Below are 25,901 nucleotides of genomic sequence, written 5' to 3'. Positions count from 1 at the left end.
ATATTTGAATATATTCCTTTTTCCACTACTACGCTCTTAGCGCTCCAAATGTCCAGTTGCATTTTCTACAGAAAGAGTGTTCTGTTCTGCTCAATCAAAAGTGTGGTTTAACTCTGTTAGCTGAATGCACAGGTCAGAAAGAAGTTTCACCGAATGATTCTGTGTAGTTTATATTTGAAGACATTCCTTTTTCCACTATTACCCTCTTAGCGCTCCGAATCTCCACTTGCATTTTCTACAAAAAGAGGGTTTCATAACTGCTCAATCAAAAATATGTTTTATCTCTGTTAACTGAATTTACAGATCAGAAATAAGTTTCACAGAATGCATCTGTGTAGTTTTTATTTGAAGATATTCTTTTTCCCAATGTAGGCCTCTTAGCGCTTAGCGTGTCCAATTGCAGTTTCTACAGAAAGAGTGTTTCAGAACGGCTCAATCAAAAGTAAGGTTCAACTCTGTTAGTTGAATGCACAGAACAGAAAGGATTTTCACAGAATGCTACTGTGTTGTTTATATTTGAATATATTCCTTTTTCCACTATTACCCTCTTAGCGCTCCGAATGTCCACTTGCATTTTCTACAGAAAGAGTGTTCAGAACTGTGCAATCAAAAGTATGGTTTAACTCAGTTAGCTTAATGAACATATCAGAAATAAGTTTCACACAATGCTTCTGTGTAGTTTTTATTTGAAGATATTATTTTTCCCAATATAGGCCTCTTAGCGCTCAGAATGTCCAATTGCAGTTTCTACAGAAACAGTGTTTCAGAAAGGCTCAATCAAAAGTAAGTTCAACTCTGTTAGTTGAATGCACAGAACAGAAAGAAGTTTCATACAATGCTTCTGTGTAGTTTATATTTGAACGTATTCTTTTTTCCACTATAACCCACTTAGCGCTACGAATGTCCAGTTGCATTTTCTACAGACAGAGTGTTTCAAAACTGCTCAATCAAAAGTATGGTTTAACTCTGTTAGCTGAATGCTCAGATCAGAAAGAAGTTTCACAGAATGCTTCTGTGTAGTTTATATTTGAATATATTCCTTTTTCCACTACTACGCTCTTAGCGCTCCAAATGTCCAGTTGCATTTTCTACAGAAAGAGTGTTCAGATCTGCTCAATCAAAAGTATGGTTTAACTCTGTTAGCTGAATGCACAGATCAGAAAGAAGTTTCACCGAATGATTCTGTGTGGTTTATATTTGAAGACATTACTTTTTCCACTATTACCCTCTTAGCGCTCCGAATCTCCACTTGCATTTTCTACAAAAAGTGTGTTTCATAACTGCTCAATCAAAAATATGTTTTATCTCTGTTAACTGAATTTACAGATCAGAAATAAGTTTCACAGAATGCATCTGTGTAGTTTTTATTTGAAGATATTCTTTTTCCCAATGTAGGCCTCTTAGCGCTTAGCATGTCCATTTGCAGTTTCTACAGAAAGAGTGTTTCAGAACGGCTCAATCAAAAGTAAGGTTCAACTCTGTTAGTTGAATGCACAGAACAGAAAGAATTTTCACAGAATGCTACTGTGTAGTTTATATTTGAATATATTCCTTTTTCCACTATTACCCTCTTAGCGCTCCGAATGTCCACTTGCATTTTCTACAGAAAGAGTGTTCAGAACTGTGCAATCAAAAGTATTGTTTAACTCTGTTAGCTTAATGAACATATCAGAAATACGTTTCACACAATGCTACTGTGTAGTTTTTATTTGAAGATATTATTTTTCCCAATGTAGGCCTCTTAGCGCTCAGAATGTCCAATTGCATTTTCTACAGAAAGAGTGTTTCAGAACGGCTCAATCAAATGTAAGGTTCAACTCTCTTAGTTGAATGCACAGAACAGAAAGATGTTTCATACAATGCTTCTGTGTAGTTTATATCTGAACATATTCTATTTTCCACTATTACCCACTTAGTGCTACGAATGTCCAGTTCCATTTTCTACAGACAGAGTGTTTCAAAACGGCTCAATCAAAAGTATGGTTTAACTCTGTTAGCTGAATGCTCAGATCAGAAAGAAGTTTCACAGAATGCTTCTGTGTAGTTTATATTTGAATATATTCCTTTTTCCACTAGTACTCTCTTAGCGCTCCAAATGTCCAGTTGCATTTTCTACAGAAAGAGTGTTCAGATCTGCTCAATCAAAAGTATGGTTTAACTCTGTTAGCTGAATGCACAGATCAGAAAGAAGTTTCACAGAATGATTCTGTGTAGTTTATATTTGGAGACATTCCTTTTTCCACTATTACCCTCTTAGCGCTCCGAATCTCCACTTGCATTTTCTACAGAAAGAGTGTTTCAGAACGGCTCAATCAAAACTAAGGTTCAACTCTTTTAGTTGAACAAACAGAACAGAAAGAAGTTTCACACAATTCTTCTGTGTAGTTTTTATTTGTAGACATTCTTTTTCCCAATATAGGCCTCCTAGACCTCAGAATGTCCAATTGCAGTTTCTACAGAAAGAGTGTTTCAGAACGGCTCAATCAAAAGTAAGGTTCAACTCTGTTAGTTGAATGCACAGAACAGAAAGAAGTTTCATACAATGCTTCTGTGTAGTTTATATTTGAACATATTCTTTTTTCCACTATTACCCACATAGCGCTACGAATGTCCAGTTGCATTTTCTACAGACAGAGTGTTTCAAAACTGCTCAATCAAAAGTATGGTTTAACTCTGTTAGCTGAATGCTCAGATCAGAAAGAAGTTTCACACAATGCTTCTGTGTAGTTTATATTTGAATATATTCCTTTTTCCACTACTACGCTCTTAGCGCTCCAAATGTCCAGTTGCATTTTCTACAGAAAGAGTGTTCAGATCTGCTCAATCAAAAGTATGGTTTAACTCTGTTAGCTGAATGCACAGACCAGAAAGAAGTTTCACCGAATGATTCTGTGTAGTTTATATTTGAAGACATTCCTTTTTCCACTATTACCCTCTTAGCGCTGCGAATCTCCACTTGCATTTTCTACAAAAAGAGTGTTTCATAACTGCTCAATCAAAAATATGTTTTATCTCTGTTAACTGAATTTACAGATCAGAAATAAGTTTCACAGAATGCATCTGTGTAGTTTTTATTTGAAGATATTCTTTTTCCCAATGTAGTCCTCTTAGCGCTTAGCATGTCCAATTGCAGTTTCTACAGAAAGAGTGTTTCAGAACGGCTGAATCAAAAGTAAGGTTCAACTCTGTTAGTTGAATGCACAGAACAGAAAGAATTTTCACAGAATGCTACTGTGTAGTTTATATTTGAATATATTCCTTTTTCCACTATTACCCTCTTAGCGCTCCGAATGTCCACTTGCATTTTCTACAGAAAGAGTGTTCAGAACTGCGCAATCAAAAGTATGGTTTAACTCTGTTAGCTTAATGAACATATCAGAAATAAGTTTCACACAATGCTTCTGTGTAGTTTTTATTTGAAGATATTATTTTTCCCAATAGAGGCCTCTTAGCGCTCAGAATGTCCAATTGCAGTTTCTACAGAAAGAGTGTTTCAGAAAGGCTCAATCAAAAGTAAGGTTCAACTCTGTTAGTTGAATGCACAGAACAGAAAGAAGTTTCATACAATGCTTCTGTGTAGTTTATATTTGAACATATTCTTTTTTCCACTATTACCCACTTAGCGCTACGAATGTCCAGTTGCATTTTCTTCAGACAGAGTGTTTCAAAACTGCTCAATCAATAATATGGTTTAACTCTGTTAGCTGAATGCTCAGATCAGAAAGAAGTTTCACAGAATGCTTCTGTGTAGTTTATATTTGAATATATTCCTTTTTCCACTAGTACTCTCTTAGCGCTCCAAATGTCCAGTTGCATTTTCTACAGAAAGAGTGTTCAGATCTGCTCAATCAAAAGTATGGTTTAACTCTGTTAGCTGAATGCACAGATCAGAAAGAAGTTTCACAGAATGATTCTGTGTAGTTTATATTTGGAGACATTCCTTTTTCCACTATTACCCTCTTAGCGCTCCGAATCTCCACTTGCATTTTCTACAGAAAGAGTGTTTCAGAACGGCTCAATCAAAACTAAGGTTCAACTCTTTTAGTTGAACAAACAGAACAGAAAGTAGTTTCACACAATTCTTCTGTGTAGTTTTTACTTGTAGACATTCTTTTTCCCAATATAGGCCTCCTAGCGCACAGAATGTCCAATTGCAGTTTCTACAGAAAGAGTGTTTCAGAACGGCTCAATCAAAAGTAAGGTTCAACTCTGTTAGTTGAATGCACAGAACAGAAAGTAGTTTCATACAATGCTTCTGTGTAGTTTATATTTGAACATATTCTTTTTTCCACTATTACCCACTTAGCGCTACGAATGTCCAGTTGCATTTTCTACAGACAGAGTGTTTCAAAACTGCTCAATCAAAAGTATGGTTTAACTCTGTTAGCTGAATGCTCAGATCAGAAAGAAGTTTCACAGAATGCTTCTGTGTAGTTTATATTTGAATATATTCCTTTTTCCACTACTACGCTCTTAGCGCTCCAAATGTCCAGTTGCATTTTCTACAGAAAGAGTGTTCAGATCTGCTCAATCAAAAGTATGGTTTAACTCTGTTAGCTGAATGCACAGATCAGAAAGTAGTTTCACCGAATGATTCCGTGTAGTTTATATTTGAAGACATTCCTTTTTCCACTATTACCCTCTTAGCGCTCCGAATCTCCACTTGCATTTTCTACAAAAAGAGTGTTTCATAACTGCTCAATCAAAAATATGTTTTATCTCTGTTAACTGAATTTACAGATCAGAAATAAGTTTCACAGAATGCATCGGTGTAGTTTTTATTTAAAGATATTATTTTTCCCAATGTAGGCTTCTTAGCGCTTAGCATGTCCAATTGCAGTTTCTACAGAAAGAGTGTTTCAGAACGGCTGAATCAAAAGTAAGGTTCAACCCTGTTAGTTGAATGCACAGAACAGAAAGAATTTTCAAAGAATGCTACTGTGTAGTTTATATTTGAATATATTCCTTTTTCCACTATTACCCTCTTAGCGCTCCGAATGTCCACTTGCATTTTCTACAGAAAGAGTGTTCGGAACTGCGCAATCAAAAGTATGGTTTAACTCTGTTAGCTTAATGAACATATCAGAAATAAGTTTCACACAATGCTTCTGTGTAGTTTTTATTTGAAGATATTATTTTTCCCAAAATAGGCCTCTTAGCGCTCAGAATGTCCAATTGCAGTTTCTACAGAAAGAGTGTTTCAGAAAGGCTCAATCAAAAATAAAGTTCAAGTCTGTTAATTGAATGCACAGAACAGAAAGAAGTTTCATACAATGCTTCTGTGTAGTTTATATTTGAACATATTCTTTTTTCCACTCTTACCCACTTAGCGCTACGAATGTCCATTTGCATTTTCTACAGACAGAGTGTTTCAAAACTGCTCAATCAAAAGTATGGTTTAACTCTGTTAGCTGAATGCTCAGATCAGAAAGAAGTTTCACAGAATGCTTCTGTGTAGTTTATATTTGAATATATTCCTTTTTCCACTACTACTCTCTTAGCGCTCCAAATGTCCAGTTGCATTTTCTACAGAAAGAGTGTTCAGATCTGCTCTATCAAAAGTATGTTTTAACTCTGTTAGCTGAATGCACAGATCAGAAAGAAGTTTCACAGAATGATTCTGTGTAGTTTATATTTGGAGACATTCCTTTTTCCACTATTACCCTCTTAGCGCTCCGAATCTCCACTTGCATTTTCTACAGAAAGAGTGTCTCAGAACGGCTCAATCAAAACTAAGGTTCAACTCTTTTAGTTGAACAAACAGAACAGAAAGAAGTTTCACACAATTCTTCTCTGTAGTTTTTATTTGTAGACATTCTTTTTCCCAATATAGGCCTCCTAGCGCTCAGAATGTCCAATTGCAGTTTCTACAGAAAGAGTGTTTCAGAACGGCTCCATCAAAAGTAAAGTTCAACTCTGTTAGTTGAATGCACAGAACAGAAAGAAGTTTCATACAATGCTTCTGTGTAGTTTATATTTGAACATATTCTTTTTTCCACTATTACCCACTTAGCGCTACGAATGTCCAGTTGCATTTTCTACAGACAGAGTGTTTCAAAACTGCTCAATCAAAAGTATGGTTTAACTCTGTTAGCTGAATGCTCAGATCAGAAAGAAGTTTCACACAATGCTTCCGTGTAGTTTATATTTCTATATATTCCTTTTTCCACTACTACGCTCTTAGCGCTCCAAATGTCCAGTTGCATTTTCTACAGAAAGAGTGTTCAGATCTGCTCAATCAAAAGTATGGTTTAACTCTGTTAGCTGAATGCACAGATCAGAAAGAAGTTTCACCGAATGATTCTGTGTAGTTTATATTTGAAGACATTCCTTTTTCCACTATTACCCCCTTAGCGCTGCGAATCTCCAATTGCATTTTCTACAAAAAAAGTGTTTCATAACTGCTCAATCAAAAATATGTTTTATCTCTGTTAACTGAATTTACAGATCAGAAATAAGTTTCACAGAATGCATCTGTGTAGTTTTTATTTGAAGATATTCTTTTTCCCAATGTAGGCCTCTTAGCGCTTAGCATGTCCAATTGCAGTTTCTACAGAAAGAGTGTTTCAGAACGGCTGAATCAAAAGTAAGGTTCAACTCTGTTAGTTGAATGCACAGAACAGAAAGAATTTTCACAGAATGCTACTGTGTAGTTTATATTTGAATATATTCCTTTTTCCACTATTACCCTCTTAGCGCTCCGAATGTCCACTTGCATTTTCTACAGAAAGAGTGTTCAGAACTGCGCAATCAAAAGTATGGTTTAACTCTGTTAGCTTAATGAACATATCAGAAATAAGTTTCACACAATGCTTCTCTGTAGTTTTTATTTGTAGATATTATTTTTCCCAATAGAGGCCTCTTAGCGCTCAGAATGTCCAATTGCAGTTTCTACAGAAAGAGTGTTTCAGAAAGGCTCAATCAAAAGTAAGGTTCAACTCTGTTAGTTGAATGCACAGAACAGAAAGAAGTTTCATACAATGCTTCTGTGTAGTTTATATTTGAACATATTCTTTTTTCCACTATTACCCACTTAGCGCTACGAATGTCCAGTTGCATTTTCTTCAGACAGAGTATTTCAAAACTGCTCAATCAATAGTATGGTTTAACTCTGTTAGCTGAATGCTCAGATCAGAAAGAAGTTTCACAGAATGCTTCTGTGTAGTTTATATTTGAATATATTCCTTTTTCCACTAGTACTCTCTTAGCGCTCCAAATGTCCAGTTGCATTTTCTACAGAAAGAGTGTTCAGATCTGCTCAATCAAAAGTATGGTTTAACTCTGTTAGCTGAATGCACAGATCAGAAAGAAGTTTCACAGAATGATTCTGTGTAGTTTATATTTGGAGACATTCCTTTTTCCACTATTACCCTCTTAGCGCTCCGAATCTCCACTTGCATTTTCTACAGAAAGAGTGTTTCAGAACGGCTCAATCAAAACTAAGGTTCAACTCTTTTAGTTGAACAAACAGAACAGAAAGTAGTTTCACACAATTCTTCTGTGTAGTTTTTATTTGTAGACATTCTTTTTCCCAATATAGGCCTCCTAGCGCTCAGAATGTCCAATTGCAGTTTCTACAGAAAGAGTGTTTCAGAACGGCTCAATCAATAGTAAGGTTCAACTCTGTTAGTTGAATGCACAGAACAGAAAGTAGTTTCATACAATGCTTCTGTGTAGTTTATATTTGAACATATTCTTTTTTCCACTATTACCCACTTAGCGCTACGAATGTCCAGTTGCATTTTCTACAGACAGAGTGTTTCAAAACTGCTCAATCAAAAGTATGGTTTAACTCTGTTAGCTGAATGCTCAGATCAGAAAGAAGTTTCACAGAATGCTTCTGTGTAGTTTATATTTGAATATATTCCTTTTTCCACTACTACGCTCTTAGCGCTCCAAATGTCCAGTTGCATTTTCTACAGAAAGAGTGTTCAGATCTGCTCAATCAAAAGTATGGTTTAACTCTGTTAGCTGAATGCACAGATCAGAAAGTAGTTTCACCGAATGATTCCGTGTTGTTTATATTTGAAGACATTCCTTTTTCCACTATTACCCTCTTAGCGCTCCGAATCTCCACTTGCATTTTCTACAAAAAGAGTGTTTCATAACTGCTCAATCAAAAATATGTTTTATCTCTGTTAACTGAATTTACAGATCAGAAATAAGTTTCACAGAATGCATCGGTGTAGTTTTTATTTGAAGATATTATTTTTCCCAATGTAGGCCTCTTAGCGCTTAGCATGTCCAATTGCAGTTTCTACAGAAAGAGTGTTTCAGAACGGCTGAATCAAAAGTAAGGTTCAACCCTGTTAGTTGAATGCACAGAACAGAAAGAATTTTCAAAGAATGCTACTGTGTAGTTTATATTTGAATATATTCCTTTTTCCACTATTACCCTCATAGCGCTCCGAATGTCCACTTGCATTTTCTACAGAAAGAGTGTTCGGAACTGCGCAATCAAAAGTATGGTTTAACTCTGTTAGCTTAATGAACATATCAGAAATAAGTTTCACACAATGCTTCTGTGTAGTTTTTATTTGAAGATATTATTTTTCCCAATATAGGCCTCTTAGCGCTCAGAATGTCCAATTGCAGTTTCTACAGAAAGAGTGTTTCAGAAAGGCTCAATCAAAAGTAAAGTTCAACTCTGTTAATTGAATGCACAGAACAGAAAGAAGTTTCATACAATGCTTCTGTGTAGTTTATATTTGAACATATTCTTTTTTCCACTCTTACCCACTTAGCGCTACGAATGTCCAGTTGCATTTTCTACAGACAGAGTGTTTCAAAACTGCTCAATCAAAAGTATGGTTTAACTCTGTTAGCTGAATGCTCAGATTAGAAAGAAGTTTCACAGAATGCTTCTGTGTAGTTTATATTTGAATATATTCCTTTTTCCACTACTACTCTCTTAGCGCTCCAAATGTCCAGTTGCATTTTCTACAGAAAGAGTGTTCAGATCTGCTCTATCAAAAGTATGTTTTAACTCTGTTAGCTGAATGCACAGATCAGAAAGAAGTTTCACAGAATGATTCTGTGTAGTTTATATTTGGAGACATTCCTTTTTCCACTATTACCCTCTTAGCGCTCCGAATCTCCACTTGCATTTTCTACAGAAAGAGTGTCTCAGAACGGCTCAATCAAAACTAAGGTTCAACTCTTTTAGTTGAACAAACAGAACAGAAAGAAGTTTCACACAATTCTTCTCTGTAGTTTTTATTTGTAGACATTCTTTTTCCCTATATAGGCCTCCTAGCCCTCAGAATGTCCAATTGCAGTTTCTACAGAAAGAGTGTTTCAGAACGGCTCCATCAAAAGTAAAGTTCAACTCTGTTAGTTGAATGCACAGAACAGAAAGAAGTTTCATACAATGCTTCTGTGTAGTTTATATTTGAACATATTCTTTTTTCCACTATTACCCACTTAGCGCTACGAATGTCCATTTGCATTTTCTACAGACAGAGTGTTTCAAAACTGCTCAATCAAAAGTATGGTTTAACTCTGTTAGCTGAATGCTCAGATCAGAAAGAAGTTTCACAGAATGCTTCTGTGTAGTTTATATTTGAATATATTCCTTTTTCCACTACTACGCTCTTAGCGCTCCAAATGTCCAGTTGCATTTTCTACAGAAAGAGTGTTCAGATCTGCTCAATCAAAAGTATGGTTTAACTCTGTTAGCTGAATGCACAGATCAGAAAGAAGTTTCACCGAATGATTCTGTGTGGTTTATATTTGAAGACATTACTTTTTCCACTATTACCCTCTTAGCGCTCCGAATCTCCACTTGCATTTTCTACAAAAAGTGTGTTTCATAACTGCTCAATCAAAAATATGTTTTATCTCTGTTAACTGAATTTACAGATCAGAAATAAGTTTCACAGAATGCATCTGTGTAGTTTTTATTTGAAGATATTCTTTTTCCCAATGTAGGCCTCTTAGCGCTTAGCATGTCCATTTGCAGTTTCTACAGAAAGAGTGTTTCAGAACGGCTCAATCAAAAGTAAGGTTCAACTCTGTTAGTTGAATGCACAGAACAGAAAGAATTTTCACAGAATGCTACTGTGTAGTTTATATTTGAATATATTCCTTTTTCCACTATTACCCTCTTAGCGCTCCGAATGTCCACTTGCATTTTCTACAGAAAGAGTGTTCAGAACTGTGCAATCAAAAGTATTGTTTAACTCTGTTAGCTTAATGAACATATCAGAAATACGTTTCACACAATGCTACTGTGTAGTTTTTATTTGAAGATATTATTTTTCCCAATGTAGGCCTCTTAGCGCTCAGAATGTCCAATTGCATTTTCTACAGAAAGAGTGTTTCAGAACGGCTCAATCAAATGTAAGGTTCAACTCTCTTAGTTGAATGCACAGAACAGAAAGATGTTTCATACAATGCTTCTGTGTAGTTTATATTTGAACATATTCTATTTTCCACTGTTACCCACTTAGTGCTACGAATGTCCAGTTGCATTTTCTACAGACAGAGTGTTTCAAAACGGCTCAATCAAAAGTATGGTTTAACTCTGTTAGCTGAATGCTCAGATCAGAAAGAAGTTTCACAGAATGCTTCTGTGTAGTTTATATTTGAATATATTCCTTTTTCCACTAGTACTCTCTTAGCGCTCCAAATGTCCAGTTGCATTTTCTACAGAAAGAGTGTTCAGATCTGCTCAATCAAAAGTATGGTTTAACTCTGTTAGCTGAATGCACAGATCAGAAAGAAGTTTCACAGAATGATTCTGTGTAGTTTATATTTGGAGACATTCCTTTTTCCACTATTACCCTCTTAGCGCTCCGAATCTCCACTTGCATTTTCTACAGAAAGAGTGTTTCAGAACGGCTCAATCAAAACTAAGGTTCAACTCTTTTAGTTGAACAAACAGAACAGAAAGAAGTTTCACACAATTCTTCTGTGTAGTTTTTATTTGTAGACATTCTTTTTCCCAATATAGGCCTCCTAGACCTCAGAATGTCCAATTGCAGTTTCTACAGAAAGAGTGTTTCAGAACGGCTCAATCAAAAGTAAGGTTCAACTCTGTTAGTTGAATGCACAGAACAGAAAGAAGTTTCATACAATGCTTCTGTGTAGTTTATATTTGAACATATTCTTTTTTCCACTATTACCCACTTAGCGCTACGAATGTCCAGTTGCATTTTCTACAGACAGAGTGTTTCAAAACTGCTCAATCAAAAGTATGGTTTAACTCTGTTAGCTGAATGCTCAGATCAGAAAGAAGTTTCACACAATGCTTCTGTGTAGTTTATATTTGAATATATTCCTTTTTCCACTACTACTCTCTTAGCGCTCCAAATGTCCAGTTGCATTTTCTACAGAAAGAGTGTTCAGATCTGCTCTATCAAAAGTATGTTTTAACTCTGTTAGCTGAATGCACAGATCAGAAAGAAGTTTCACAGAATGATTCTGTGTAGTTTATATTTGGAGACATTCCTTTTTCCACTATTACCCTCTTAGCGCTCCGAATCTCCACTTGCATTTTCTACAGAAAGAGTGTTTCAGAACGGCTCAATCAAAACTAAGGTTCAACTCTTTTAGTTGAACAAACAGAACAGAAAGAAGTTTCACACAATTCTTCTCTGTAGTTTTTATTTGTAGACATTCTTTTTCCCAATATAGGCCTCCTAGCGCTCAGAATGTCCAATTGCAGTTTCTACAGAAAGAGTGTTTCAGAACGGCTCCATCAAAAGTAAAGTTCAACTCTGTTAGTTGAATGCACAGAACAGAAAGTAGTTTCATACAATGCTTCTGTGTAGTTTATATTTGAACATATTCTTTTTTCCACTATTACCCACTTAGCGCTACGAATGTCCAGTTGCATTTTCTACAGACAGAGTGTTTCAAAACTGCTCAATCAAAAGTATGGTTTAACTCTGTTAGCTGAATGCTCAGATCAGAAAGAAGTTTCACACAATGCTTCCGTGTAGTTTATATTTGAATATATTCCTTTTTCCACTACTACGCTCTTAGCGCTCCAAATGTCCAGTTGCATTTTCTACAGAAAGAGTGTTCAGATCTGCTCAATCAAAAGTATGGTTTAACTCTGTTAGCTGAATGCACAGATCAGAAAGAAGTTTCACCGAATGATTCTGTGTAGTTTATATTTGAAGACATTCCTTTTTCCACTATTACCCTCTTAGCGCTGCGAATCTCCACTTGCATTTTCTACAAAAAGAGTGTTTCATAACTGCTCAATCAAAAATATGTTTTATCTCTGTTAACTGAATTTACAGATCAGAAATAAGTTTCACAGAATGCATCTGTGTAGTTTTTATTTGAAGATATTCTTTTTCCCAATGTAGGCCTCTTAGCGCTTAGCATGTCCAATTGCAGTTTCTACAGAAAGAGTGTTTCAGAACGGCTGAATCAAAAGTAAGGTTCAACTCTGTTAGTTGAATGCACAGAACAGAAAGAATTTTCACAGAATGCTACTGTGTAGTTTATATTTGAATATATTCCTTTTTCCACTATTACCCTCTTAGCGCTCCGAATGTCCACTTGCATTTTCTACAGAAAGAGTGTTCAGAACTGCGCAATCAAAAGTATGGTTTAACTCTGTTAGCTTAATGAACATATCAGAAATAAGTTTCACACAATGCTTCTGTGTAGTTTTTATTTGAAGATATTATTTTTCCCAATAGAGGCCTCTTAGCGCTCAGAATGTCCAATTGCAGTTTCTACAGAAAGAGTGTTTCAGAAAGGCTCAATCAAAAGTAAGGTTCAACTCTGTTAGTTGAATGCACAGAACAGAAAGAAGTTTCATACAATGCTTCTGTGTAGTTTATATTTGAACATATTCTTTTTTCCACTATTACCCACTTAGCGCTACGAATGTCCAGTTGCATTTTCTTCAGACAGAGTATTTCAAAACTGCTCAATCAATAGTATGGTTTAACTCTGTTAGCTGAATGCTCAGATCAGAAAGAAGTTTCACAGAATGCTTCTGTGTAGTTTATATTTGAATATATTCCTTTTTCCACTAGTACTCTCTTAGCGCTCCAAATGTCCAGTTGCATTTTCTACAGAAAGAGTGTTCAGATCTGCTCAATCAAAAGTATGGTTTAACTCTGTTAGCTGAATGCACAGATCAGAAAGAAGTTTCACAGAATGATTCTGTGTAGTTTATATTTGGAGACATTCCTTTTTCCACTATTACCCTCTTAGCGCTCCGAATCTCCACTTGCATTTTCTACAGAAAGAGTGTTTCAGAACGGCTCAATCAAAACTAAGGTTCAACTCTTTTAGTTGAACAAACAGAACAGAAAGTAGTTTCACACAATTCTTCTGTGTAGTTTTTATTTGTAGACATTCTTTTTCCCAATATAGGCCTCCTAGCGCTCAGAATGTCCAATTGCAGTTTCTACAGAAAGAGTGTTTCAGAACGGCTCAATCAATAGTAAGGTTCAACTCTGTTAGTTGAATGCACAGAACAGAAAGTAGTTTCATACAATGCTTCTGTGTAGTTTATATTTGAACATATTCTTTTTTCCACTATTACCCACTTAGCGCTACGAATGTCCAGTTGCATTTTCTACAGACAGAGTGTTTCAAAACTGCTCAATCAAAAGTATGGTTTAACTCTGTTAGCTGAATGCTCAGATCAGAAAGAAGTTTCACAGAATGCTTCTGTGTAGTTTATATTTGAATATATTCCTTTTTCCACTACTACGCTCTTAGCGCTCCAAATGTCCAGTTGCATTTTCTACAGAAAGAGTGTTCAGATCTGCTCAATCAAAAGTATGGTTTAACTCTGTTAGCTGAATGCACAGATCAGAAAGTAGTTTCACCGAATGATTCCGTGTAGTTTATATTTGAAGACATTCCTTTTTCCACTATTACCCTCTTAGCGCTCCGAATCTCCACTTGCATTTTCTGAAAAAGGGTGTTTCATAACTGCTCAATCAAAAATATGTTTTATCTCTGTTAACTGAATTTACAGATCAGAAATAAGTTTCACAGAATGCATCGGTGTAGTTTTTATTTGAAGATATTATTTTTCCCAATGTAGGCCTCTTAGCGCTTAGCATGTCCAATTGCAGTTTCTACAGAAAGAGTGTTTCAGAACGGCTGAATCAAAAGTAAGGTTCAACCCTGTTAGTTGAATGCACAGAACAGAAAGAATTTTCAAAGAATGCTACTGTGTAGTTTATATTTGAATATATTCCTTTTTCCACTATTACCCTCATAGCGCTCCGAATGTCCACTTGCATTTTCTACAGAAAGAGTGTTCGGAACTGCGCAATCAAAAGTATGGTTTAACTCTGTTAGCTTAATGAACATATCAGAAATAAGTTTCACACAATGCTTCTGTGTAGTTTTTATTTGAAGATATTATTTTTCCCAATATAGGCCTCTTAGCGCTCAGAATGTCCAATTGCAGTTTCTACAGAAAGAGTGTTTCAGAAAGGCTCAATCAAAAGTAAAGTTCAACTCTGTTAATTGAATGCACAGAACAGAAAGAAGTTTCATACAATGCTTCTGTGTAGTTTATATTTGAACATATTCTTTTTTCCACTCTTACCCACTTAGCGCTACGAATGTCCAGTTGCATTTTCTACAGACAGAGTGTTTCAAAACTGCTCAATCAAAAGTATGGTTTAACTCTGTTAGCTGAATGCTCAGATTAGAAAGAAGTTTCACAGAATGCTTCTGTGTAGTTTATATTTGAATATATTCCTTTTTCCACTACTACTCTCTTAGCGCTCCAAATGTCCAGTTGCATTTTCTACAGAAAGAGTGTTCAGATCTGCTCTATCAAAAGTATGTTTTAACTCTGTTAGCTGAATGCACAGATCAGAAAGAAGTTTCACAGAATGATTCTGTGTAGTTTATATTTGGAGACATTCCTTTTTCCACTATTACCCTCTTAGCGCTCCGAATCTCCACTTGCATTTTCTACAGAAAGAGTGTCTCAGAACGGCTCAATCAAAACTAAGGTTCAACTCTTTTAGTTGAACAAACAGAACAGAAAGAAGTTTCACACAATTCTTCTCTGTAGTTTTTATTTGTAGACATTCTTTTTCCCTATATAGGCCTCCTAGCCCTCAGAATGTCCAATTGCAGTTTCTACAGAAAGAGTGTTTCAGAACGGCTCCATCAAAAGTAAAGTTCAACTCTGTTAGTTGAATGCACAGAACAGAAAGAAGTTTCATACAATGCTTCTGTGTAGTTTATATTTGAACATATTCTTTTTTCCACTATTACCCACTTAGCGCTACGAATGTCCATTTGCATTTTCTACAGACAGAGTGTTTCAAAACTGCTCAATCAAAAGTATGGTTTAACTCTGTTAGCTGAATGCTCAGATCAGAAAGAAGTTTCACAGAATGCTTCTGTGTAGTTTATATTTGAATATATTCCTTTTTCCACTACTACGCTCTTAGCGCTCCAAATGTCCAGTTGCATTTTCTACAGAAAGAGTGTTCAGATCTGCTCAATCAAAAGTATGGTTTAACTCTGTTAGCTGAATGCACAGATCAGAAAGAAGTTTCACCGAATGATTCTGTGTGGTTTATATTTGAAGACATTACTTTTTCCACTATTACCCTCTTAGCGCTCCGAATCTCCACTTGCATTTTCTACAAAAAGTGTGTTTCATAACTGCTCAATCAAAAATATGTTTTATCTCTGTTAACTGAATTTACAGATCAGAAATAAGTTTCACAGAATGCATCTGTGTAGTTTTTATTTGAAGATATTCTTTTTCCCAATGTAGGCCTCTTAGCGCTTAGCATGTCCATTTGCAGTTTCTACAGAAAGAGTGTTTCAGAACGGCTCAATCAAAAGTAAGGTTCAACTCTGTTAGTTGAATGCACAGAACAGAAAGAATTTTCACAGAATGCTACTGTGTAGTTTATATTTGAATATATTCCTTTTTCCACTATTACCCTCTTAGCGCTCCGAATGTCCACTTGCATTTTCTACAGAAAGAGTGTTCAGAACTGTGCAATCAAAAGTATTGTTTAACTCTGTTAGCTTAATGAACATATCAGAAATACGTTTCACACACTGCTACTGTGTAGTTTTTATTTGAAGATATTATTTTTCCCAATGTAGGCCTCTTAGCGCTCAGAATGTCCAATTGCATTTTCTACAGAAAGAGTGTTTCAGAACGGCTCAATCAAATGTAAGGTTCAACTCTCTTAGTTGAATGCACAGAACAGAAAGATGTTTCATACAATGCTTCTGTGTAGTTTATATTTGAACATATTCTATTTTCCACTGTTACCCACTTAGTGCTACGAATGTCCAGTTGCATTTTCTACAGACAGAGTGTTTCAAAACGGCTCAATCAAAAGTATGGTTTAACTCTGTTAGCTGAATGCTCAGATCAGAAAGAAGTTTCACAGAATGCTTCTGTGTAGTTTATATTTGAATATATTCCTTTTTCCACTAGTACTCTCTTAGCGCTCCAAATGTCCAGTTGCATTTTCTACAGAAAGAGTGTTCAGATCTGCTCAATCAAAAGTATGGTTTAACTCTGTTAGCTGAATGCACAGATCAGAAAGAAGTTTCACAGAATGATTCTGTGTAGTTTATATTTGGAGACATTCCTTTTTCCACTATTACCCTCTTAGCGCTCCGAATCTCCACTTGCATTTTCTACAGAAAGAGTGTTTCAGAACGGCTCAATCAAAACTAAGGTTCAACTCTTTTAGTTGAACAAACAGAACAGAAAGAAGTTTCACACAATTCTTCTGTGTAGTTTTTATTTGTAGACATTCTTTTTCCCAATATAGGCCTCCTAGACCTCAGAATGTCCAATTGCAGTTTCTACAGAAAGAGTGTTTCAGAACGGCTCAATCAAAAGTAAGGTTCAACTCTGTTAGTTGAATGCACAGAACAGAAAGAAGTTTCATACAATGCTTCTGTGTAGTTTATATTTGAACATATTCTTTTTTCCACTATTACCCACTTAGCGCTACGAATGTCCAGTTGCATTTTCTACAGACAGAGTGTTTCAAAACTGCTCAATCAAAAGTATGGTTTAACTCTGTTAGCTGAATGCTCAGATCAGAAAGAAGTTTCACACAATGCTTCTGTGTAGTTTATATTTGAATATATTCCTTTTTCCACTACTACGCTCTTAGCGCTCCAAATGTCCAGTTGCATTTTCTACAGAAAGAGTGTTCAGATCTGCTCAATCAAAAGTATGGTTTAACTCTGTTAGCTGAATGCACAGACCAGAAAGAAGTTTCACCGAATGATTCTGTGTAGTTTATATTTGAAGACATTCCTTTTTCCACTATTACCCTCTTAGCGCTGCGAATCTCCACTTGCATTTTCTACAAAAAGAGTGTTTCATAACTGCTCAATCAAAAATATGTTTTATCTCTGTTAACTGAATTTACAGATCAGAAATAAGTTTCACAGAATGCATCTGTGTAGTTTTTATTTGAAGATATTCTTTTTCCCAATGTAGTCCTCTTACCGCTTAGCATGTCCAATTGCAGTTTCTACAGAAAGAGTGTTTCAGAACGGCTGAATCAAAAGTAAGGTTCAACTCTGTTAGTTGAATGCACAGAATAGAAAGAATTTTCACAGAATGCTACTGTGTAGTTTATATTTGAATATATTCCTTTTTCCACTATTACCCTCTTAGCGCTCCGAATGTCCACTTGCATTTTCTACAGAAAGAGTGTTCAGAACTGCGCAATCAAAAGTATGGTTTAACTCTGTTAGCTTAATGAACATATCAGAAATAAGTTTCACACAATGCTTCTGTGTAGTTTTTATTTGAAGATATTTTTTTTCCCAATAGAGGCCTCTTAGCGCTCAGAATGTCCAATTGCAGTTTCTACAGAAAGAGTGTTTCAGAAAGGCTCAATCAAAAGGAAGGTTCAACTCTGTTAGTTGAATGCACAGAACAGAAAGAAGTTTCATACAATGCTTCTGTGTAGTTTATATTTGAACATATTCTTTTTTCCACTATTACCCACTTAGCGCTACGAATGTCCAGTTGCATTTTCTTCAGACAGAGTGTTTCAAAACTGCTCAATCAATAATATGGTTTAACTCTGTTAGCTGAATGCTCAGATCAGAAAGAAGTTTCACAGAATGCTTCTGTGTAGTTTATATTTGAATATATTCCTTTTTCCACTAGTACTCTCTTAGCGCTCCAAATGTCCAGTTGCATTTTCTACAGAAAGAGTGTTCAGATCTGCTCAATCAAAAGTATGGTTTAACTCTGTTAGCTGAATGCACAGATCAGAAAGAAGTTTCACAGAATGATTCTGTGTAGTTTATATTTGGAGACATTCCTTTTTCCACTATTACCCTCTTAGCGCTCCGAATCTCCACTTGCATTTTCTACAGAAAGAGTGTTTCAGAACGGCTCAATCAAAACTAAGGTTCAACTCTTTTAGTTGAACAAACAGAACAGAAAGTAGTTTCACACAATTCTTCTGTGTAGTTTTTATTTGTAGACATTCTTTTTCCCAATATAGGCCTCCTAGCGCACAGAATGTCCAATTGCAGTTTCTACAGAAAGAGTGTTTCAGAACGGCTCAATCAAAAGTAAGGTTCAACTCTGTTAGTTGAATGCACAGAACAGAAAGTAGTTTCATACAATGCTTCTGTGTAGTTTATATTTGAACATATTCTTTTTTCCACTATTACCCACTTAGCGCTACGAATGTCCAGTTGCATTTTCTACAGACAGAGTGTTTCAAAACTGCTCAATCAAAAGTATGGTTTAACTCTGTTAGCTGAATGCTCAGATCAGAAAGAAGTTTCACAGAATGCTTCTGTGTAGTTTATATTTGAATATATTCCTTTTTCCACTACTACGCTCTTAGCGCTCCAAATGTCCAGTTGCATTTTCTACAGAAAGAGTGTTCAGATCTGCTCAATCAAAAGTATGGTTTAACTCTGTTAGCTGAATGCACAGATCAGAAAGTAGTTTCACCGAATGATTCCGTGTAGTTTATATTTGAAGACATTCCTTTTTCCACTATTACCCTCTTAGCGCTCCGAATCTCCACTTGCATTTTCTACAAAAAGAGTGTTTCATAACTGCTCAATCAAAAATATGTTTTATCTCTGTTAACTGAATTTACAGATCAGAAATAAGTTTCACAGAATGCATCGGTGTAGTTTTTATTTAAAGATATTATTTTTCCCAATGTAGGCTTCTTAGCGCTTAGCATGTCCAATTGCAGTTTCTACAGAAAGAGTGTTTCAGAACGGCTGAATCAAAAGTAAGGTTCAACCCTGTTAGTTGAATGCACAGAACAGAAAGAATTTTCAAAGAATGCTACTGTGTAGTTTATATTTGAATATATTCCTTTTTCCACTATTACCCTCTTAGCGCTCCGAATGTCCACTTGCATTTTCTACAGAAAGAGTGTTCGGAACTGCGCAATCAAAAGTATGGTTTAACTCTGTTAGCTTAATGAACATATCAGAAATAAGTTTCACACAATGCTTCTGTGTAGTTTTTATTTGAAGATATTATTTTTCCCAAAATAGGCCTCTTAGCGCTCAGAATGTCCAATTGCAGTTTCTACAGAAAGAGTGTTTCAGAAAGGCTCAATCAAAAGTAAAGTTCAAGTCTGTTAATTGAATGCACAGAACAGAAAGAAGTTTCATACAATGCTTCTGTGTAGTTTATATTTGAACATATTCTTTTTTCCACTCTTACCCACTTAGCGCTACGAATGTCCATTTGCATTTTCTACAGACAGAGTGTTTCAAAACTGCTCAATCAAAAGTATGGTTTAACTCTGTTAGCTGAATGCTCAGATCAGAAAGAAGTTTCACAGAATGCTTCTGTGTAGTTTATATTTGAATATATTCCTTTTTCCACTACTACTCTCTTAGCGCTCCAAATGTCCAGTTGCATTTTCTACAGAAAGAGTGTTCAGATCTGCTCTATCAAAAGTATGTTTTAACTCTGTTAGCTGAATGCACAGATCAGAAAGAAGTTTCACAGAATGATTCTGTGTAGTTTATATTTGGAGACATTCCTTTTTCCACTATTACCCTCTTAGCGCTCCGAATCTCCACTTGCATTTTCTACAGAAAGAGTGTCTCAGAACGGCTCAATCAAAACTAAGGTTCAACTCTTTTAGTTGAACAAACAGAACAGAAAGAAGTTTCACACAATTCTTCTCTGTAGTTTTTATTTGTAGACATTCTTTTTCCCAATATAGGCCTCCTAGCGCTCAGAATGTCCAATTGCAGTTTCTACAGAAAGAGTGTTTCAGAACGGCTCCATCAAAAGTAAAGTTCAACTCTGTTAGTTGAATGCACAGAACAGAAAGAAGTTTCATACAATGCTTCTGTGTAGTTTATATTTGAACATATTCTTTTTTCCACTATTACCAACTTAGCGCTACGAATGTCCAGTTGCATTTTCTACAGACAGAGTGTTTCAAAACTGCTCAATCAAAAGTATGGTTTAACTCTGTTAGCTGAATGCTCAGATCAGAAAGAAGTTTCACACAATGCTTCTGTGTAGTTTATATTTGAATATATTCCTTTTTCCACTACTACGCTCTTAGCGCTCCAAATGTCCAGTTGCATTTTCTACAGAAAGAGTGTTCAGATCTGCTCAATCAAAAGTATGGTTTAACTCTGTTAGCTGAATGCACAGATCAGAAAGAAGTTTCACCGAATGATTCTGTGTAGTTTATATTTGAAGACATTCCTTTTTCCACTATTACCCTCTTAGCGCTGCGAATCTCCACTTGCATTTTCTACAAAAAGAGTGTTTCATAACTGCTCAATCAAAAATATGTTTTATCTCTGTTAACTGAATTTACAGATCAGAAATAAGTTTCACAGAATGCATCTGTGTAGTTTTTATTTGAAGATATTCTTTTTCCCAATGTAGGCCTCTTAGCGCTTAGCATGTCCAATTGCAGTTTCTACAGAAAGAGTGTTTCAGAACGGCTCAATCAAAAGTAAGGTTCAACTCTGTTAGTTGAATGCACAGAACAGAAAGAATTTTCACAGAATGCTACTGTGTAGTTTATATTTGAATATATTCCTTTTTCCACTATTACCCTCTTAGCGCTCCGAATGTCCACTTGCATTTTCTACAGAAAGAGTGTTCAGAACTGCGCAATCAAAAGTATGGTTTAACTCTGTTAGCTTAATGAACATATCAGAAATAAGTTTCACACAATGCTTCTGTGTAGTTTTTATTTGTAGATATTATTTTTCCCAATAGAGGCCTCTTAGCGCTCAGAATGTCCAATTGCAGTTTCTACAGAAAGAGTGTTTCAGAAAGGCTCAATCAAAAGTAAGGTTCAACTCTGTTAGTTGAATGCACAGAACAGAAAGAAGTTTCATACAATGCTTCTGTGTAGTTTATATTTGAACATATTCTTTTTTCCACTATTACCCACTTAGCGCTACGAATGTCCAGTTGCATTTTCTTCAGACAGAGTATTTCAAAACTGCTCAATCAATAGTATGGTTTAACTCTGTTAGCTGAATGCTCAGATCAGAAAGAAGTTTCACAGAATGCTTCTGTGTAGTTTATATTTGAATATATTCCTTTTTCCACTAGTACTCTCTTAGCGCTCCAAATGTCCAGTTGCATTTTCTACAGAAAGAGTGTTCAGATCTGCTCAATCAAAAGTATGGTTTAACTCTGTTAGCTGAATGCACAGATCAGAAAGAAGTTTCACAGAATGATTCTGTGTAGTTTATATTTGGAGACATTCCTTTTTCCACTATTACCCTCTTAGCGCTCCGAATCTCCACTTGCATTTTCTACAGAAAGAGTGTTTCAGAACGGCTCAATCAAAACTAAGGTTCAACTCTTTTAGTTGAACAAACAGAACAGAAAGTAGTTTCACACAATTCTTCTGTGTAGTTTTTATTTGTAGACATTCTTTTTCCCAATATAGGCCTCCTACCGCTCAGAATGTCCAATTGCAGTTTCTACAGAAAGAGTGTTTCAGAACGGCTCAATCAATAGTAAGGTTCAACTCTGTTAGTTGAATGCACAGAACAGAAAGTAGTTTCATACAATGCTTCTGTGTAGTTTATATTTGAACATATTCTTTTTTCCACTATTACCCACTTAGCGCTACGAATGTCCAGTTGCATTTTCTACAGACAGAGTGTTTCAAAACTGCTCAATCAAAAGTATGGTTTAACTCTGTTAGTTGAATGCTCAGATCAGAAAGAAGTTTCACAGAATGCTTCTGTGTAGTTTATATTTGAATATATTCCTTTTTCCACTACTACGCTCTTAGCGCTCCAAATGTCCAGTTGCATTTTCTACAGAAAGAGTGTTCAGATCTGCTCAATCAAAAGTATGGTTTAACTCTGTTAGCTGAATGCACAGATCAGAAAGTAGTTTCACCGAATGATTCCGTGTAGTTTATATTTGAAGACATTCCTTTTTCCACTATTACCCTCTTAGCGCTCCGAATCTCCACTTGCATTTTCTACAAAAAGAGTGTTTCATAACTGCTCAATCAAAAATATGTTTTATCTCTGTTAACTGAATTTACAGATCAGAAATAAGTTTCACAGAATGCATCGGTGTAGTTTTTATTTGAAGATATTATTTTTCCCAATGTAGGCCTCTTAGCGCTTAGCATGTCCAATTGCAGTTTCTACAGAAAGAGTGTTTCAGAACGGCTGAATCAAAAGTAAGGTTCAACCCTGTTAGTTGAATGCACAGAACAGAAAGAATTTTCAAAGAATGCTACTGTGTAGTTTATATTTGAATATATTCCTTTTTCCACTATTACCCTCATAGCGCTCCGAATGTCCACTTGCATTTTCTACAGAAAGAGTGTTCGGAACTGCGCAATCAAAAGTATGGTTTAACTCTGTTAGCTTAATGAACATATCAGAAATAAGTTTCACACAATGCTTCTGTGTAGTTTTTATTTGAAGATATTATTTTTCCCAATATAGGCCTCTTAGCGCTCAGAATGTCCAATTGCAGTTTCTACAGAAAGAGTGTTTCAGAAAGGCTCAATCAAAAGTAAAGTTCAACTCTGTTAATTGAATGCACAGAACAGAAAGAAGTTTCATACAATGCTTCTGTGTAGTTTATATTTGAACATATTCTTTTTTCCACTCTTACCCACTTAGCGCTACGAATGTCCAGTTGCATTTTCTACAGACAGAGTGTTTCAAAACTGCTCAATCAAAAGTATGGTTTAACTCTGTTAGCTGAATGCTCAGATTAGAAAGAAGTTTCACAGAATGCTTCTGTGTAGTTTATATTTGAATATATTCCTTTTTCCACTACTACTCTCTTAGCGCTCCAAATGTCCAGTTGCATTTTCTACAGAAAGAGTGTTCAGATCTGCTCTATCAAAAGTATGTTTTAACTCTGTTAGCTGAATGCACAGATCAGAAAGAAGTTTCACAGAATGATTCTGTGTAGTTTATATTTGGAGACATTCCTTTTTCCACTATTACCCTCTTAGCGCTCCGAATCTCCACTTGCATTTTCTACAGAAAGAGTGTCTCAGAACGGCTCAATCAAAACTAAGGTTCAACTCTTTTAGTTGAACAAACAGAACAGAAAGAAGTTTCACACAATTCTTCTCTGTAGTTTTTATTTGTAGACATTCTTTTTCCCTATATAGGCCTCCTAGCCCTCAGAATGTCCAATTGCAGTTTCTACAGAAAGAGTGTTTCAGAACGGCTCCATCAAAAGTAAAGTTCAACTCTGTTAGTTGAATGCACAGAACAGAAAGAAGTTTCATACAATGCTTCTGTGTAGTTTATATTTGAACATATTCTTTTTTCCACTATTACCCACTTAGCGCTACGAATGTCCATTTGCATTTTCTACAGACAGAGTGTTTCAAAACTGCTCAATCAAAAGTATGGTTTAACTCTGTTAGCTGAATGCTCAGATCAGAAAGAAGTTTCACAGAATGCTTCTGTGTAGTTTATATTTGAATATATTCCTTTTTCCACTACTACGCTCTTAGCGCTCCAAATGTCCAGTTGCATTTTCTACAGAAAGAGTGTTCAGATCTGCTCAATCAAAAGTATGGTTTAACTCTGTTAGCTGAATGCACAGATCAGAAAGAAGTGTCACCGAATGATTCTGTGTAGTTTATATTTGAAGACATTCCTTTTTCCACTATTACCCTTTTAGCGCTCCGAATCTCCACTTGCATTTTCTACAAAAAGTGTGTTTCATAACTGCTCAATCAAAAATATGCTTTATCTCTGTTAACTGAATTTTCAGATCAGAAATAAGTTTCACAGAATGCATCTGTGTAGTTTTTATTTGAAGATATTCTTTTTCCCAATGTAGGCCTGTTAGCGCTTAGCATGTCCAATTGCAGTTTCTACAGAAAGAGTGTTTCAGAACGGCTCAATCAAAAGTAAGGTTCAACTCTGTTAGCTGAATGCACAGAACAGTAAGAGTTTTCACAGAATGCTACTGTGTAGTTTATATTTGAATATATTCCTTTTTCCACTATTACCCTCTTAGCGCTCCGAATGTCCACTTGCATTTTCTACAGAAAGAGTGTTCAGAACTGCTCAATCAAAAGTATGGTTTAACTCTGTTAGCTGAATGCACAGATCAGAAAGAAGTTTCACAGAATGATTCTGTGTAGTTTATATTTGGAGACATTCCTTTTTCCACTATTACCCTCTTAGCGCTCCGAATCTCCACTTGCATTTTCTACAGAAAGAGTGTTTCAGAACGGCTCAATCAAAACTATGGTTCAACTCTTTTAGTTGAACAAACAGAACAGAAAGAAGTTTCACACAATTCTTCTGTGTAGTTTTTATTTGTAGACATTCTTTTTCCCAATATAGGCCTCTTAGCGCTCAGAATGTCCAATTGCAGTTTCTACAGAAAGAGTGTTTCAGAAAGGCTCAATCAAAAGTAAGGTTCAACTCTGTTAGTTGAATGCACAGAACAGAAAGAAATTTCATACAATGCTTCTGTGTAGTTTATATTTGAACATATTCTTTTTTCCACTATTACCCACTTAGCGCTACGAATATCCAGTTGCATTTTCTACAGACAGAGTGTTTCAAAACTGCTCAATCAAAAGTATGGTTTAACTCTGTTAGCTGAATGCTCAGATCAGAAAGAAGTTTCACAGAATGCTTCTGTGTAGTTTATATTTGAATATATTCCTTTTTCCACTACTACGCTCTTAGCGCTCCAAATGTCCAGTTGCATTTTCTACAGAAAGAGTGTTCAGATCTGCTCAATCAAAAGTATGGTTTAACTCTGTTAGCTGAATGCACAGATCAGAAAGAAGTTTCACCGAATGATTCTGTGTAGTTTATATTTGAAGACATTACTTTTTCCACTATTACCCTCTTAGCGCTCCGAATCTCCACTTGCATTTTCTACAAAAAGTGTGTTTCATAACTGCTCAATCAAAAATATGTTTTATCTCTGTTAACTGAATTTACAGATCAGAAATAAGTTTCACAGAATGCATCTGTGTAGTTTTTATTTGAAGATATTCTTTTTTCCAATGTAGGCCTCTTAGCGCTTAGCATGTCCATTTGCAGTTTCTACAGAAAGAGTGTTTCAGAACGGCTCAATCAAAAGTAAGGTTCAACTCTGTTAGTTGAATGCACAGAACAGAAAGAATTTTCACAGAATGCTACTGTGTAGTTTATATTTGAATATATTCCTTTTTCCACTATTACCCTCTTAGCGTTCCGAATGTCCACTTGCATTTTCTACAGAAAGAGTGTTCAGAACTGTGCAATCAAAAGTATGGTTTAACTCTGTTAGCTTAATGAACATATCAGAAATAAGTTTCACACAATGCTTCTGTGTAGTTTTTATTTGAAGATATTATTTTTCCCAATGTAGGCCTCTTAGCGCTCAGAATGTCCAATTGCATTTTCTACAGAAAGAGTGTTTCAGAACGGCTCAATCAAATGTAAGGTTCAACTCTCTTAGTTGAATG

Source organism: Symphalangus syndactylus, chromosome 7, assembly GCF_028878055.3.
Source record: "Symphalangus syndactylus isolate Jambi chromosome 7, NHGRI_mSymSyn1-v2.1_pri, whole genome shotgun sequence".
Lineage (NCBI taxonomy): Eukaryota > Metazoa > Chordata > Mammalia > Primates > Hylobatidae > Symphalangus > Symphalangus syndactylus.
This window is presented reverse-complemented; position numbering follows the sequence as displayed.